This window comes from Cherax quadricarinatus, chromosome 5 (assembly GCF_038502225.1).
Source record: "Cherax quadricarinatus isolate ZL_2023a chromosome 5, ASM3850222v1, whole genome shotgun sequence".
NCBI classification, from domain to species: domain Eukaryota; kingdom Metazoa; phylum Arthropoda; class Malacostraca; order Decapoda; family Parastacidae; genus Cherax; species Cherax quadricarinatus.
Genome location: NC_091296.1, coordinates 28,168,835 through 28,186,640, shown reverse-complemented (window position 1 = coordinate 28,186,640; position 17,806 = coordinate 28,168,835). Strand labels below are relative to the sequence as shown.

The 17,806-nt window shown below is 38.0% G+C and overlaps 1 protein-coding gene across 1 annotated transcript in view; it reads right to left on the bottom strand.

Annotated features, from left to right (window-relative positions):
- Window positions 1-17,525: 17,525 nt before the first annotated feature.
- Vps15 (vacuolar protein sorting 15) overlaps window positions 17,526-17,806 on the bottom strand; it is a 164,744-nt gene continuing 164,463 nt past the window's right edge. Inside the window, exon 31 of the mRNA XM_053771053.2 lies at window positions 17,526-17,660. The gene's annotated coding sequence lies outside the window, so the exon portion shown is untranslated. The remainder of the gene's footprint in view (window positions 17,661-17,806) is intronic.

Sequence of the window (17,806 nt, the reverse complement as noted above, 5' to 3'; positions counted from 1 at the left end):
CCTGTTATTACATCACTCCAAATTAAAGCCTAAGGTTAATAAAACTCATAGATAAAACCTTATATCAAGGAATATACTAGACTACTGGAGCATAGCAATGCAAAAAGAATGTAAATATATTTAAATCAAGCTTAATTTTTAATTGTTTGTAGGGTTTCAATAAAAGTATATTTTCTTCTAAACAGCTGAAGAGACATGATAACATTACATGGTGTAGATCTGAAAGTGTTAAAACAGACATTTTCTAATTCTCTCACTGAACCAATATCACAATTTAATAAAATTAGCAGTGGGACTTAAGACAGACTAATAACTATGTATACCTTCCCTTGGGCAAAATAAACAAACAATGAAAGCCTGAAGCACGTCAGAAGAGATTTCCCAGTTATCGCACAGAAACCAATATTTTCCTATTCGTCGAGATAGGAAATTTGAGAACTGGAACCACCACATTCTAAAATTTGAGAACTGGAACCACCACATTCTAAAATTTGAGAACTGGAACCACCACATTCTAAAATTTGAGAACTGGAACCACCACATTCTAAAATTTGAGAACTGGAACCACCACATTCTAAAATTTGAGAACTGGAACCACCACATTCTAAAATTTGAGAACTGGAACCACCACATTCTAAAATTTGAGAACTGGAACCACCACATTCTAAAATTTGAGAAATGGAACCACCACATTCTAAAATTTGAGAACTAGAACCACCACATTCTAAAATTTGAGAACTAGAACCACCACATTCTAAAATTTGAGAACTGGAACCACCACATTCAAAAATTTGAGAACTGGAACCACCACATTCTAAAATTTGAGAACTGGAATCACCACATTCTAAAACTATCTTGAATCTTTCTTGGAGTCTGATACGTCATCATTTAAAATTTTAAGTCGTTCAGAAGAGTTCTTAATTTACTGCACAAATCACACATGCAAAAATAATATCAAATTCGCACTTACAAAGTCTAAAACATTCCAAACCTCCCGCTGCAGTAAGATATATCACCTGTAAAAGATTGAGGCTGATCAAAAGATGCCTTCTCAAGTTATCACATGGACATCACTATCACATCCTGGTTGTCAATCATCGTGGGTCAGAATTAACAAAACTGACGTCCCTGGACTACTCATCTTTTCACAGATCGCTTGTTTTAGAGCATAACAGAGGTGTAGACTTAGCTGTTTCCCATGATTATGTCTATTACAATTATAATTATGTCTATTATAATTACATTCATGGGAAGAGCACCAAAATCGTAGGGGGGTCATGCAGTGCATTTATTTTCAGTTTCACACCACACACATCCTGCATGCCGTCCTTAATAGTTCGATCCAAGGAAGGGCATCATTAATAATTATTATAATAATAACTAGACACTAAAGTCACAAGGGTCATTATTATTATTATGAAAAACACTAAACCCTCAAGTGGTAAATATGTAAACTTGTTAAGGGTTAAAATGTGTCGAGGCGCTCGGCCTTTCTCCGAGAGGCATCCTTGTATGACACTTGTGTTTTCGATTGGCAGTCATATAAGGATAGCTTCCCCACATAAGACAACCGTGGAAAATACTGTACATATTTTCCAGAAATACAGTAGTTATATGTAAATAGATGACCATACTGTATTTAATAAAATTTATGTTATCGAAAACGGGAAGCTGCACCTGCACAGGACAGTCGCCATTTTTGTTTTTGAATCAAGTAACAGACATTAGTAATGGGAAGAATTTTCGTGCTCTAGAGGTTAAAATTGGACTGGCACCTCTCAAATAGGAGGCGAAATTGTTGGATGTGCATTCCTGCATAACTTGAGATATCAGGCAACTGGACAAGACAACTCCAGGAACCTCAGATAAGTCTGTTATGTTTGTAACTCTGGCCAGTGTTATTTTCATGTATAGACAGAGGTTTTCTGAGTATGATACACCTTGATTTCCAGTCAAATTGGCGAGTGATATTAAGATATTCTCCTTCTGTTATGTATATGTGTATATATATAATTCTTTATTAATTTAATATACAGTCCACCAAATTTTAACAAAATTCTTGTTGATGCATCTTTCATTTGTAATTAATAGGTCTAGAGCAACTTGTGGATATGACAGTTGTAGGTATCGAAGGGGGACATTTTTTGCGACCTAGGTGTCCCAAATTCCTACTTGTCTGATAAATAATAATTATCTTTGTTCATTTACTGTTATGTACATAATGATACATTCAGATATATGTAATTTTCCACAACAACAGTGTTGGATTATTATAATAATGGGGAAGCGCTAAACCCGTAGGATTATACTGCGCCTGTGGGGGGGGGATGGAAGGTATTCAGGCTTAATTCAGGGAACTGGAGCACAGATCCAATTCCCTATTATTATTATTATTATTATAATCAAGGGGGAAGCGCTAAACCCGGAAGATTATACAGCGCCTGGGGGGGGGATGTGGAAGGCATTCAGGCTTAATTCGGGGAACTGGAGCACAGATCCAATTCCCTAAATCAAGAGCCCCTCACCAACATCAAGGAACCTTCCTTGAGAGGCCCAATTCCCTAGATCACGAGCCCTTCACCAGCATCAAGGAACCTCCCTTGAGGGGGATTATTATTATAATCAAGGGGGAAGCGCTAAACCCGGAGGATTATACAGCACCTGGGGGGGGGGATATGTGGAAGGCATTCAGGCTTAATTCGGGGAACTGGAGCACAGATCCAATTCCCTAAATCAAGAGCCCCTCACCAACATCAAGGAACCTTCCTTGAGAGGCCCAATTCCCTAGATCACGAGCCCTTCACCAGCATCAAGGAACCTCCCTTGAGGGGGAACAGTGTTGGATAGTTAAGTACCTTTAGTGGTTCAATGGAGATCATTTTTTTTTCCTGGAGAGAGTCATCCACTCTACTGAGTTTGTTCATTCCTCCAGTAAGAAAGAACAGATCCCTTGTGGTCTGATGTGATACGATTCCTGCTCCAGGAAGATCTTATTCTGACTGTGAAGCCACCAGCACCCATTAGTGACTTTGCAATGAGCCAAGAATTACTGTATCAAACAGCCGAGTTGGGTACCCCAAGCAGAAGGGTATACCGGTTAGTAATTCCACAGTCACTAGTAAATGTAGCTCTACAGCTAGTTCATGATGCACCAGTGTTGCGCACCCTGGTATGGATCGTTCTGTAAAGCAAGCCAGATTGAAATACTTTTGGCCACGTATGGAAACTGATATTTCCGAGTATTTTAAGAAATGTAGTGTCTGTATGCAACATAAAGGAAATGTCAACGGTCCAAATCCTATCCAGGTGTATCCCACCACGAGTGAACCATGGGAAAGAGTTGCCATAGATCACTTAACCAATTTCCAATGTTCCCTCCAAGGCAACAAGCATGTGTGTGTTTTGGTAGACCATTTCATCAGATATTGTGAGTTAGTTCCTATTACAGATAAGACTGCTGAGACTGTAGCTAAAGCTTTCAAGGCGTGTATAATCTGTAGACATACCACCCCTATGTCCCTAGTAACCGATAATGGAGGTGAATTCTGTAACGAGATTCTTGAAAATGTGTGTACCTCGTATTATTATTATAATCAAAAAGAAGCGCTAAGCCACAATGTGTACCTCGTAAAAGTTCTCTAAATCAACCATTGTTCCCCATCATCCTGTGAGTAACGGTTTAGCAGAATGAACCAATAAGAAAGTTCTTGATGTCTTGAGAGCCACTATCAACCCCAATAGTGAAACTTGGGATGAAGCCATACCTGATGTTCAGTGCGCTATAAATTCTGCTTACAATGCTTCGATAGGTGACACTCCACATTATGCATTGTATGGTGTAGATAAGCATAAATGGGATATGGGGAATAAAATTGTTGAATAGCTTGAGAATCTGAAACGATAATGAAGGATAGCGTGGGTAGTTACAATGTTATGTGAAAGCGACCAGGATTGCATACACCCCTGCTGTGAAAATGCTGGCCGACTCTTAAATGTCCTGGATTATTTTATCCTGGAAAACAAATGCAAATCCTGTTCTCTGAGGAGTTGGAGTTATTTGTGTGTGATGCTGTAGCATGTAAATGTGATTGAAAGTGTTCGAGGAAAAGACTGTTTTAACAGGGAAAATGCTGAAACCGTGCCAAGTGGCACAAGTAGTGCATGATTGATGGCAAACTGTAGAGTCAGGCACGGTGCCAAGGGGGCCTTCGACCACCAACTATTAAAATAGTAATAATAATAACTGCTTCAAAAGAAATAGATTTTTCTATGCCTCCTCAGTAAACAGCAGATATTCTGGCGCCACAGTGTAGAGTGCTGAGAGTTGATAGTCTGGGCATGCAGAAGTGATGACGAAGTCATCAACATAATAGGATGACCAGATACCTGTGGGGAAAAAACGAAGCAAGATCGTTTATAGGTATTATAGACAAGGTAGATACTGAGGACACAACCTTGTGGTACACTTTCTACTTGTATAAAGTCGGGGGATGAAGAAGAAGCTATTATTCACAAGAACAAGCCATAGAAGTCTTCCTGGGAGATGAAGTCTAGTCACTGCTATAGCATATAAGCGACCCTCCTTTCTCTACAGATCAAATTTCACTCACTCATAAGAAAACTGGCCAACTGTGGGAATACACTAGGTGAGCTTTTCCACAGTTAAGGCAAGTGGGGAGTTGGCTGCAGGATGAATTATTTTAATCTGCTGCACCGCAGATCAGGCATTCTGTCGGTGATCTACAATACTTAGCTTGTTGGCTAAAGCACCTGCAATGTTTGCATCTTTGTGATATCAGGAGAAATCTTGGCACTTCTTAGCGTTGTCCTGCTATGTAAACTGAAACTGGAAACTCCCGGCAGTTGAAGGTAAATTTGTTAGGATAATGTATCCATTCTGTCCAAGGTTGGAGACAAGTTTCCTGAAAGTCCCGGCCACATTGAAGAAATTCTTGTTGGGCTATAGCATGAATGAGGACAGTACCACAGCTAGAACTAAGAAAAGAATGTCCATGTATTGTGATTGGTGTGTTGTCCAAAGATCAACAAGAAATGTTATCAACTTGTTCAGCATTCTTCACAGTGACAATGCTCATTCCACTCTTAAGGGCATGAAAGGATACATTTTGGCCAGCATGTCTCATGAGTGATTTGCTAATGGTATAGTCAGTAAGGTAATCAATAGGTGTTGTTGGTTGAAGAGAAAATTTTCTCAAAGATTGGAGGGGAAGAGGTTTACAGGTACGGTATTTTTTTTTGGCTTTGAGCCAATTCATCCTGTGACGTGAACGATTCAAATATATTGGTATGTCGTCATGGGAGAAGCCGGGAGCATGGTCACTCTATAGAGGTTAGAAGCATCAAAAAGATCAGCCAGAACAATGGTACCTGAGGCAGGCAATAAAATATTGCTCAAAAGCAATACAAAGTTCAAAGGAAGGTCCGTGGATATGCTGGAGTCAGGTAAGGACGCAACAGGCATATGGAGCTTGGAGGGAGGCAAATTAAAAATTATTTGTTTTCTCTTATTATTTTTCTTAAAAAAACACGAAGGAAAGAGGGGCAGCTTCGAGGAGCAATCAAGTCACACAGACAGCCCCATCCTGGTCTATGATCACCTTTGGAGTGGCCAGTAGTGCTGGTGCTGCATGGAAACTAACGCTTACCCTGCTTGGTATACCAAGATTCCCAGTACACACGGATGACACTTCCAAAATTAATCGAGCTAGGCTCAGCCAACAAGAGAGATGGGTAACTGGAAACGCTGGGAGTCATACCCCGTTGGTTTTCACCGCCTCAAACCAAAAGGCAGCTTCTAGAAATACTTGTTATCCAAGGATACTTGAAGCCACCCACCAGGGCCTTTAAGGGTGGCTGAGCACATCCCTGGATAATCCAATTTTCGCAATAAATAGCACCACTCCCAAAGCTCATGATGGAATAGGGCAGATAATGATCCCTTGTCTCTCTGCTAAAAATATCCCAATATAAGGAGTCTGAATAGATAAAGAAGGGGATGGAGTGAGGCATTGAGATTCGATCTTAGGAAGGAAATGAGGTATAATTCCTCAGATCAAGAGCCCCTTTACCACACCAAGGGACACCCCCTTGAAGGGGTGGAACACTTGAAGTGTGTTTTGAACTTTTTTTTAATTGGAATTTGTTGAAAATGGGATAAAATTATAGTCTTCTGGGAATTTAGATTAGTTTTAATGAGTAACTGGGCAATCAGTGGATAGTACAGAAGGCATACTAGTGAAATAACCAGGAAGTGGTTTGGTTTCAGAATTCTCATTGGCCTAAAACAGGCCTCAGAGTGGTCAAAATTACTCCCTGTTCTCTAACTTTACATGTGGGTAATTTCTGTGAGTACATTATTACATAAATTTTACATTTTTGTCATATTTCAAAAAAGATTCTCTACCATTTTAAAAGAAATTAAAATTTTTAAAGTGCCAACACAAAAAGGGCTTTCAATTTAGGGGTGTCAACAGCCAAAGAGTTAATGCTGAAGAGACAAATGTTTATTGGAAGATACTGTCTAGAACTTATGTACGTCAGCAAGAAAAGCAAGAGAAAAATGCACTTGGATTCAAGGCAGCCAAGGATTGTTTTAGTTTACTTCTGTACAGTAATACATCAGGTGGTTTTAAGTACAAGCTCATGTTTATTTATTGTTCCAAGATTCCCTGTGCTTGAAAAGGTAAATAGAAAAGTATTTTGCCCATTATTTGGAGGTCTAACCAGTCAGCATAAATGACTGAGGCCTTGTATTTGACCAGTTCAAACATAATTTATTTCCAAAGCCAGACTTCACCCCACATAGCAAGAACCTTGCATTTAAAATTCTTCTCACTTGATAATTCCTGCACTCATCCTGAACTCCTGGAGGATGTGCACCCACATGTGAAAGTTGTCTTTTGATAACCATATATGACATCTTTGATACAACCACCCGACTAAGAAGTTACTAAAGCATTTAACTGCAAGTACACATGCAGTGTAGTGAAGAAACTTTTTGCAGTAACAGACACACACAGAACTTGGAGTGCCAGAGTTAGGGCATAAATTTAACATTGCAGATGCAACAAACTACAGCACAGTATATCAAAACTGCCTAGTGTGGTAAATAATTTCACAGGTTTTTCCTCAGGAAAGAGTCAAAACCAGGAAACTGTTCATGGGACAAGGAGGGCTTTGGTGAGGGCTTTGATGATACACAGCCAGAGGACATGAATGAACTCTTAGATAATGAGAAAGTAAGAATGCCAGAGGAAATATTGGTGGAGCTCAATTCACAGACAGAAGGCATGTAACAGATGAGGATGAGGAATATAACCCTCCAACAGTTACACGAGCAATTCCATGCTGCTGCTACAATTGCAGACTTTTTCACTGAAGATGACTAACACATTTAGAAGCATTTCTTTTGAAGAGGGTCAGGAATAAATGAAGTTTTTATTGCATTTATGGATTTATAAAAGGCATATGATAGAGTAGATAGGGGAGCAATGTGACAGATGTTGCAAGTATATGGAATAGGTGGTAAGTTACTAAATGCTGTAAAGAGTTTTTATGAGGATAGTGAGGCTCAGGTTAAGGTGTGTAGAAGAGAGGGAGACTACTTCCTGGTAAGAGTAGGTCTTAGACAGGGATGTGTAATGTCACCATGGTTGTTTAATATATTTATAGATGGGGTTGTAAAAGAAGTAAATGCTAGGGTGTTCAGGAGAGGGGTGGGATTAAATTATGGGGAATTAAATGCAAAATGGGAATTGACACAGTTGCTTTTTGCTGATGATACTGTGCTTATGGGAGATTCTAAAGAAAAATTGCAAAGGTTAGTGGATGAGTTTGGGTGTGTGTGTAAAGGTAGAAAGTTGAAAGTGAACATAGAAAAGAGTAAGGTGATGAGAGTATCAAGTGATTTAGATAAAGAAAAATTGGATATTAAATTGGGAAGGAAGAGTATGGAAGAAGTGAATGTTTTCAGATACTTGGGAGTTGATGTGTCGGCGGATGGATTTATGAAGGATGAGGTTAGTCATAGAATTGATGAGGGAAAAAAGGTGAGTGGTGTGTTGAGGTATATGTGGAGACAAAAAATGTTATCTATGGAGGCAAAGAAGGGAATGTATGAAAGTATAGTAGTACCAACACTCTTATATGGGTGTGAAGCTTGGGTTGTGAATGCAGCAGCGAGGAGGCAGTTGGAGGCAGTGGAGATGTCCTGTCTAAGGGCAATGTGTGGTGCAAATATTATGCAGAAAATTCAGAGTGTGGAAATTAGGAGGTGTGGAGTTAATAAAAGTATTAGTCAAGAGGGCTGAAGAGGGGTTGTTGAGGTGGTTTGGTCATTTAGAGAGAATGGATCAAAGTAGAATGACATGGAGAGCATATAAATCTGTAGGGGAAGGAAGGTGGGGTAGGGGTCGTCCTTGAAAAGGTTGGAAGGAAGGGGTAAGGGAGGTTTTGTGGGTGAGGGGCTTGGACTTCCAGCAGGCGTGCATGAGCATGTTCGATAGGAGTGAATGGAGACGAATGGTATTTGGGACCTGACGATCTGTTGGAGTGTGAGCAGGGTAATATTTATTGAAGGGATTCAGGGAAACCGGTTATTTTTGTATAGCCGGACTTGAGTCCTGGAAATGGGAAGTACAATGCCTACACTCTAAAGGAGGGGTTCAGGATATTAGCAGTTTGGAGGGATATGTTGTGTATCTTTATACATATATGCTTCTAAGCTGTTGTGTTCTGAGCACCTCTGCAAAAACAGTGATAATGTGTGAGTGAGGTGAAAGTGTTGAATGATGACGAAAGTATTTTCTTTTGGGGGATTTTCTTTCTTTTTGGGTCCCCCTGCCTCGGTGGGAGACGGCCAACTTGTTTAAAAAAAAAAAAAAAACCTTACCATCAGCTGTATGAAGTTCTACAGGGCAAAACAGACCAGAGATGCATTACAAAATACCTGAGTACTCCAGTACAACCATCATCTAATGATAACTCTGCATTAACATCAGTTGAAGAACCTCAGTGCACAATCCATAACCTTGGATCTCAGCCCAGTAGAGCCACACCATCCCTCTTTGTGCCTTTCAAGATCATCGATTGACACGAGCAAGCAGAACTTAAGATAAAAAAATATTTATGTAACCCTTTTTAGCTACATGTATTTTAAGTATGTACATCTCCCTACATCCAACTACAATTAAATTATTTTCAGAATTATGTGACCTAAAAAAAATAAATTTGTTTGGCATTTTTTTTAAGGTCCTAAGCATGCAATTATTTTGACCATATGCTCTTCAATTTGTTTAACAGACATGATTTTGCATGACGAACGTAACTATTTACGCTTTAATCATGATTCCAAGCAGTATTTGCTTTGCAACACTATATTATAAAGAATAAAAAATTTACAATATCACACCTGGAACAATGCATAAACAACCCAAGTATGACTGAAACATTATTATTACTTTCCCCTTTCCTATTTGTGGGTTATTTGTGAACTACTGTACACTCATAACTGGGTAATGATCTCTTATTAGAAGCCAATATAGAGGCAAACATTTTTTTTGCAATGAAATATTGAAAACTCTTGCTATGCAAACGATATGAAAGATCTAGGGTAGAGCTACATATGCATCTCTGTGCCAAAAACATGAGTTATAATGAAAATCTGAAAACACTGAAGATGCATTCAGTGGCTGTTAGGAGGAAAAACAAGATGTGATAAACACCTAAGGTCATAAAAGAGTATGAAATAAAGAATACTTCATTTATTAATATCTTCGGCAAGGAGAAGAAAGAGGCCATAATTATAAATTAAGGAAAAAAAGGTCAAAAAGAAAACTAGAATGTTTGGTCACAGTGATGAAACAATGGAATGGCTTTAAAAGAGACAGTAGGAAATGCTACAACTATTCAAAATTAAAAAAAATATCACAAATTATTTACTGATGAGACACTGAGCATAGCCCTGCTCCTGAAAGTACAAAAAAGGTACAATAGAAAACCTCAAGTGCATGAACATAGCTCGTGTTTTCAATCTTCTGCAATTTAAATTTACTTTTTCATTGCCAACAGAAGCACACCCATTTCTATTAACCCTTTGACTGTTTCAGGCCCCTTTCTGAAACTGTTGTTCTATGTCGATAAATTTTTCAAAAAAAAAAAAAAAAAAAAAAAAAAAAAAATTATTTTTTCTTATGAAATGATAGAGAATCTTTTCCCAATGGTAGTGACACCAAAAGTTCGAAATTTGGTCGAAAACTCATGGAATTACGCTCCCGCGAAGTTAGCGGTCTCGCCAATTTCGCCGACTTTGAGCCCTATTTTCAGCCAATTCCTTTGTTCCAGTTGACCAAACTCTCAGCTATTTCTTTAGAACTCCATTTTATCTATCAGCTGAGTACAAGAAACCTCCCATTTACCAATTTGGACTACCCAATATGGCGGTCAGAAATTGGCAATTTGGCCAATTTCATGCAAACTAAAAAAGATGCCAATTTCAAAATAGGGTCCAGAATAAACAAGGTAGACATTCTTGGCACTAAAATAACATATCCTCTGTTCATTAGTCACATCTCTAGGCCCCTCTTATATTATTATTGCTTTCTATTTTGATTTTTTATTCATTCAAAAAAATACAAAAATTACTGTTATGCAGACTACTGCATTACTGTAAAAATGGTATAAATAATATCAGTGCACTAGTGAAAGAATATTAGACTCCCCAGTTGACGTGTATTGGACGTGTGGTGTGATTTGTTTACTCCTGAACATTGGTAAAAATCGAACATTTCCGCTACTTTGAGCTCAGTTTCAAGGTCGTTTTCATCGTCAAAGTAATGAAAATCATCTCTATTTCTGTAATATGTTTTCTATTTTATCACCTAAGACCATGAAAACGCAAATACATCGATAAATACTATACGAAAATACACCTCAAAGTCGGCGTTTTAATCCAAAAAAACGATCAGTTTTTTTTCTCATTACGCACTGTGTGCTGCAGGATTTTTTTTATGTGGTGCACACTGACCACACAGACCCATTCTCTCACATGTGGGCCTACCAGCTTTCTTCCGCTTGATTTGAAGCCGCTAGAATTATTGAGTATATATACGTCAGAAACAGTGGCGCGTAAGATGTACAGTGGACCCCCGGTTAACGATATTTTTTCACTCCAGAAGTATGTTCAGGTGCCAGTACTGACCGAATTTGTTCCCATAAGGAATATTGTGAAATAGATTAGTCCATTTCAGATCCCCAAACATACACTTACAAACGCACTTACATAAATACGCTTACATAATTGGTCGCATTCAGAGGTGATCGTTATGCGGGGGTCCACTGTATTTATACGGTGTAAACAGTCAAAGGGTTAATGGGCGCTGTTGCAGAATTTATTTCCACCGGTGGCAGGCATTTCCATTCAGGATTGCTGCTGCAGGCAGGCAAGATCCACCACTACACACTGGGCAACTCATTTCTTTTAGCAGTGCAAGGGAAGGTATAAGGAAGGGTGAACATATGTAAATGAACAGCCTTCCACATAGGTTAGTATTACCGCACAGGTTTTTCTTCTTTTCATCACCGCATCTCGCGTCTGAATATTTATCATGGTATCTGAATGAAGTGCAGGTGATATTGGTGAAGCAAGGAAGAAAATTAAATGTAAACTCATCCATTTTGAAAAAAATTAGAGGAAATGAAGATGCTGAAGGGTGGTGCACACATCATGGGGACGGTGCATGTATCGAGAAGAAAGTCAATCAATTCAAGACAATGAGACATAGATATGGGCTTGTGCAATGAGTAATCCTCAATGTGACAAAGTAAAAAGAATGAGAAACAGGTCATTACAATTAAATAAAGCAAAGTTTAGTAATGTGTGGATTGAAAAGAAAAAGAAAAATATTCCACTTAATGGCCTTAGTATTAGGGAAAAAAGCTTTTTCCCCCCCAAAATAAGTGCTAGATAGTTTAACTTTAAAATGCACAGTGGGCTGTATAGAGAACTGCAGGGGTAAAACAAACCAGCAGTATATAGAAGAATACCCGAGCACTCCACTGCAACAATCAACTGATGAAGTTACATCAATATCCCAACAAACCCAACCTTCAACATCTCATCAACCCAGTGGAGAGATAGGTAATGCATACTCTACAGTATTAATATAACCATTATTTATCTACATATCATCTTCCTTTTTAGAGTCTGAACCTCACTAAAGTTCAGAAGCTTATTACATTTTAAAGCATCATGACATTAAAAATTTTTTTATGCCTCTCTTGGATGTATGTGGAATGCAACTCTATTTGTCCCCTATGTTTTACACTTTATAAGTCATGCAAATCATTGGAAGTGCCAAAAGGTAATCTCACATTCAGTTGAGAGAGAGCAACCCTGAACATCCAGGACACATTTAGTTAATAAAGAGCAGCTCTCAATATCTGGATTACCTTCAGTTGATATAGAGCAGCTCATTACATTCAGGACACCTTCAACTGATATAAAGCAGCCCTCAACAACCAGCTGATAAAGAGCAGCCTTCAACATCCAGGACACATTCAGTTGATAGAGAGGAGCCCTCTACAAGCTGCGCATCATGCAGTACGAGCTCAACTTTCAGTCCAACATGAGAAATGGTATGGTGATACTGAGATAAGGTAAAAGACACTCGTGTACAGTTCAGGGCAACTATTACTTGTACTACCCTCACGGTTTTCCACCTGACTTCTGTTATTACATAAACTCGTTTCTTAGTTACCTCTGCATTAGGACTGAAGAAGCCACTCATGGCTGAAATGTTTCCTATAATAAATATCCTGAACAGTACACGAGTGTCTTTTTCCACAGTCCACTATCCTACAGTACCATTATCTCTGCACTGGGTTCCTCAAATGAGGAAGTAAATGATTCTCTCCCTTCTTAACTTCCTCCATTTATCCCTCTTTGCTCTAATATGTGTTCTAATATATGCCTTTACACTACTCAACAGTGGACTCATCTTTGGTGGGCATATAGTATTTTAAATTCCGTATTTCTATTTCAAATGTTTATTTTTATGTCATGGACTCCTGAGAGCTATAACACCACTATGCTGCTAGTAAACAATGGATCCACTTCTATTATTATTTTTTTAAATTCCAGCATTAAAAAAAAAAATTAGATATTGAAAAGTATTGTCTCAGTCAACATCTCAAGGCATAACAAGCTCTTATGGGAAAATCAGATTTGCTTAATGAACCTTCATTCTGGTCCCTATCTAGGGAGTTAAGCAGGGATTCACTACATGTGACAGAGCCCCCAGTAAGTGAAACCTAACATAAATAAAAGGTTCTATGTATTTTTGTGCAAAGAATAAAACTAAATGAGAGAAAGAAACAATATAAATGTTCGAGTGACCAGCAGTTAAACAGTGAGGAGCACATTCAGAAATATTAACTTTTTACTAATTTTTAAGGCAGGCTCCCAGTGTTTCATCAAGGTACTGTTGGAACTATGTCCTAAACTCCAACTCCTGTCCCTGCCTCTTAACCATTAATTGCTCTATGTAATGAATCCCTAACCCTTTGGGTGCTGCCGAATTAACTTCTGAATTAATAAATGAAGCTTGCCTTAATCACCATCTCTTATGCATTTCACTTGCTCCACACCACCCTCCTACGTAAGTTCTTTCTCATACTGCCATTATTTTTTAGCTGTTCCTCTTCATAGTGGTTCCATTCATTCTAATCTGGTTTAAGCCACCTTTTCAAAAACATCTCTGAGTGCCCTTAATGTTTCAATCATTTTTTCCTGTAAGACTATTTTACCAGTGCTCTGAGAGATTGAGTACTTTTTCTGAGCATATCTCTAATGTTAAAGATTTATCTGGTAGAATACTTCTGAATCTTCTTGTCATTCATTATGTTTGAGATGTGGAATCTAGACTGCTAAGGTGTAATTATCTTGAATGATTCATTGTTTTAGCATCTGAAAGCCAAACCTTCCTGCCATTGTCACTGATTCCTCTGCAACACTTTGTATTTTACTGTACAATAACTAGGGCTGGTTTTTCCTGTTGATTTCACTTCTTTCCAAAATATAGTATACTTATTTCTGGCCCTCCTACACAGTTTCTGGTTTTCAAATATACCTCATGTTCTACATTTATAAGCAAAATTTTCTGTACCAAGCATTTACTTCCTCACACTGTCACACGAAGGATTGTTCTTGTATTTGTCATCCCTCACATCCTGGATTAGACTCAATCACTTGGTGATCTCTATGCATATTTGTGAAAGACATTTTATTATTCCTGGCACTGGCCTTCAGTCTAGCTCAGTGTCCCACTGTATGCCTTCTTACTGTGGCACACTCTTCAGCCAGGAACTCGAATATTAGGACACAGAGGTCACAGACTCCTAGTTGGGAACTGTTCACTACTACCTCAACATATGATAAACACCATATGAAGATTAGTTCCAGTCAGGCAGGTGCATCTCCTCTCATTCTTGTTAGTTCTCTGAATATACTGGGAACTTAATATACTCAAGGAGTAGCTCAGATGATAAGACATGCAAGGAAGAAATTGAAGATGAGCAAGAAATTAATATAATGTAACTAGAATATCAAATGGGTGTCCAGTGATTGAAGTGAGAAAAATTACAAGAATGAGTTCATGAAGGAATAGAATTATGAATTTTTTTTTCATTAGAACACTGGCAACCTAAAATATTAGAAAATAAAAAATAAACCTTAATTCACAGTACAAATGAATGAGGTGGTGGTGCAGTAATAGTAATGAAGTAGATAACTAAATAATTAAACTCTTGTAATAACTATATGCCTGTCATAATGGCCATGGATGTAGTAAATGGTTTACCTACCTAGGTGAATACTTTCACACAGTGGAATATAAAATATTTATATCTAAGTTATACAGGTAAACCTAGCCAACTCTACCAGGTATAACAATACAGTAGACCCTTACATTACACTGTAGTTATGTTCCTGAAAATGCCGTGTTAGATAAATCTATGTTATATAAACTGAAGAACTTATGAAGAAATAGGGTTACATTCCTTGGGCCCCCCAAAAAGCCAAACAACTTTTTTTTAGACATCCAGATCTTAAAAAAATAAAAATGATAATGTTGTTTTTGTTGCTTAACCCTTTCACTGTTGAAGTCACTGATCACAAACTTGCTCTCAGTGTCAAAAAATATTCGAAAAAAAAAAAAAAAATATTTTTCTTACCAAAATCTTAAGAATATTTTTCTGATTGTTTAAAAAAAAAAATTGCAATCAGTACTTACTGAGATACAAAGGCATGAAGTTGACAGAAAGTGAACCGCTTACGGCAACATCAGCGACTGCCGCTCACTCGGTAATATTATTTTTACTTTTATTCTATTTTTTCTCTTTTCTTTTCTAATATTTTATTTTTTCAAGTACCTTTTGTGGCCTGTGAGACCAATATAATGCATAATGTATACAGCCTCTCCTCACTTAGCGAATTACTCGTTTACCGATGCCTCGGACTTACGACAGGCTTTCTGACCGGTATTCATACCTAAATAATGTATATTAGAGCTGATTTCCTCTATTCTGTTTATTTCAATATATAGTACACTACTGTATAAACATTTAAAAATATAACAGAAATGTTATAGTGCAAAGGTGACATTAAAACAATATCAAAGATGGTTGACACAAACTCACTACCATTATAGTATGCTCCTCACTTAGCAATGAATTCGTTTAACGACGTGGTCATGGGAACGAAACTCCAACGTTAAGTGAGAGGAAGCTGTATATAACCACTTGTATGCAACACAATAACCGCACAACTATTGTTATCATTTATTGTTTACAAAACATGTTTGCACAAACCCACACTGCCTTCCCCATCACCCACATGGAAATAAGTCATTTGGGAAGAGTCCCAATTTGCCGGAGAGTGAGGAATTCCTTACCGCTAGGCATCTGTGAACAAGGCATGCTGAATTAACACTCCCACAATGTACTACGGCCTCCCTGTTTTTTTTTTATGCTGGGCACACTGACCACACACTGACACTGGCTTGTAAGTCTTATCTATACATCACCGACAGTGAAAGGGTTAAGACTACAAATGAAACAGAAATAATAATATTTACCTTAAATTGTGGTTGCTGGTGTATATCAGTGATTAGAGTGGGGATGCATGGTGTGGCCCTACTGGGCTGAGGTGGATGGTTGTTGGTTGTCAGCAGAAGTGGATGGGTGAGGTTCTGGTACTAAAGTTGATGGTTCTATTGGAGTATGTATAAATTCTGTAATGGATTTCTGGCTTCTTTTACCCTGCAGTACATTATACAGCTGATGGTAAGGCATCATCAGCTGGTCTAGGCCCTGTTTCAAAGCACTGCTTCTAGATTTATCAGTGTCCTCTTTAGTGAAAAAGTCTGCTAGTTTAGCAGCAACATGGAACTGCTCACATAACTACTGCAATGTTAACTGTTTTTCTTCAGGTTCTTCATCTTCTTTGCTATCTGGCTCCCTTGTATCTGTGCACTGAGCTCTGGCAACATTTCCTCTGGATTCCTATCTTCTTCATCATAATCTTTTAAGAGCCCATTCACATCTTCATTCACATCTTCAAACAGTGGCAGTTCATAGCTAAAATTAGTAGAGGTGCTGCTTCAGAAAATTTTTAGCCATTGTTTTATTATTGTGTAAAATAAAAGAACTGAAAAAACTATGAATTAACCCGTAAACGGTCCAAACGTATATATACGTTTTTTCAACATTTGAATGTAAAAAAAGTAGATCTTCTTTTTGTTTTTTTACATTTGAAAATGTGTAAAAAAACTTTGATTTACTTTTTTTTTTTTATACTTGAAAATATGTAAAAAAAAAATGTAGACCTACTTTTGTAGCACTACACATGCGAACGTAGATCTGCTTGGTCCGTTTACGGGTTAAATAAAATAGCTGGAAGCATGATAATCATCTAATTCTACACTATATCACATTCAAGAATATGGTACATGGTTTTTAAGCACAACACACATCGCTGAGTCAAAAAGAAACACTACCTTGCACTTGCACAACAGGGTCGGCACTGCATCACTGACAGTGCTCTCTCTACCTAGCATGCAGCATCTTATCTTGGACATGTGTGCTTGCGCACAACAGCCAAACACCGAGTCGCTGGAACTGTGAAGCGCACAGTTCCATACAAGGATTTTTGCAATTTTTTCATGTACTAGAGGATGGCTACTGACATTAAGCTTAAGCATTATATAATGTACAAGTATAAAGAAATATTAAAGAAAAAGCTCATTATATTGAATGTTACTGATAATATCGAGTGAAAATAGGGGTTGCTGCAGTTCTGCTGTATCTATACATGAGCCGCCACTGTCTTCAAAGCCATCACCTAGTAATTTCCTTGCTAGCTGAACAACTTCCTGAACCTGACTCTTGAGCAAGGAAAAACCAGTGAGAGAATTAACTACAAAAGGCCATAACTTTCCCCAGCCTGCATTTAATGTTGATTGGGGCACTTCCTTCCATGCACTTCTAGCATAGCTGATGGCATCTGCAATGTTAAATTTATTCCAGAAGCTTCGCATTGCCAGGTTAGAGTCGGAGTCCATCCAAATTTTTTCTCCTCCTGCAAACTGAACCGTGTTAAGTTAATTTTACAAAATGTTTAAAATTTTGCTGTAATTTTTCAATAGCACAATAGCCAAAACATGCCAAATAAATATGTGTAATATAAGGGTCTACTGTATATTTAACATGTAGCCATCATACAAGTTACATT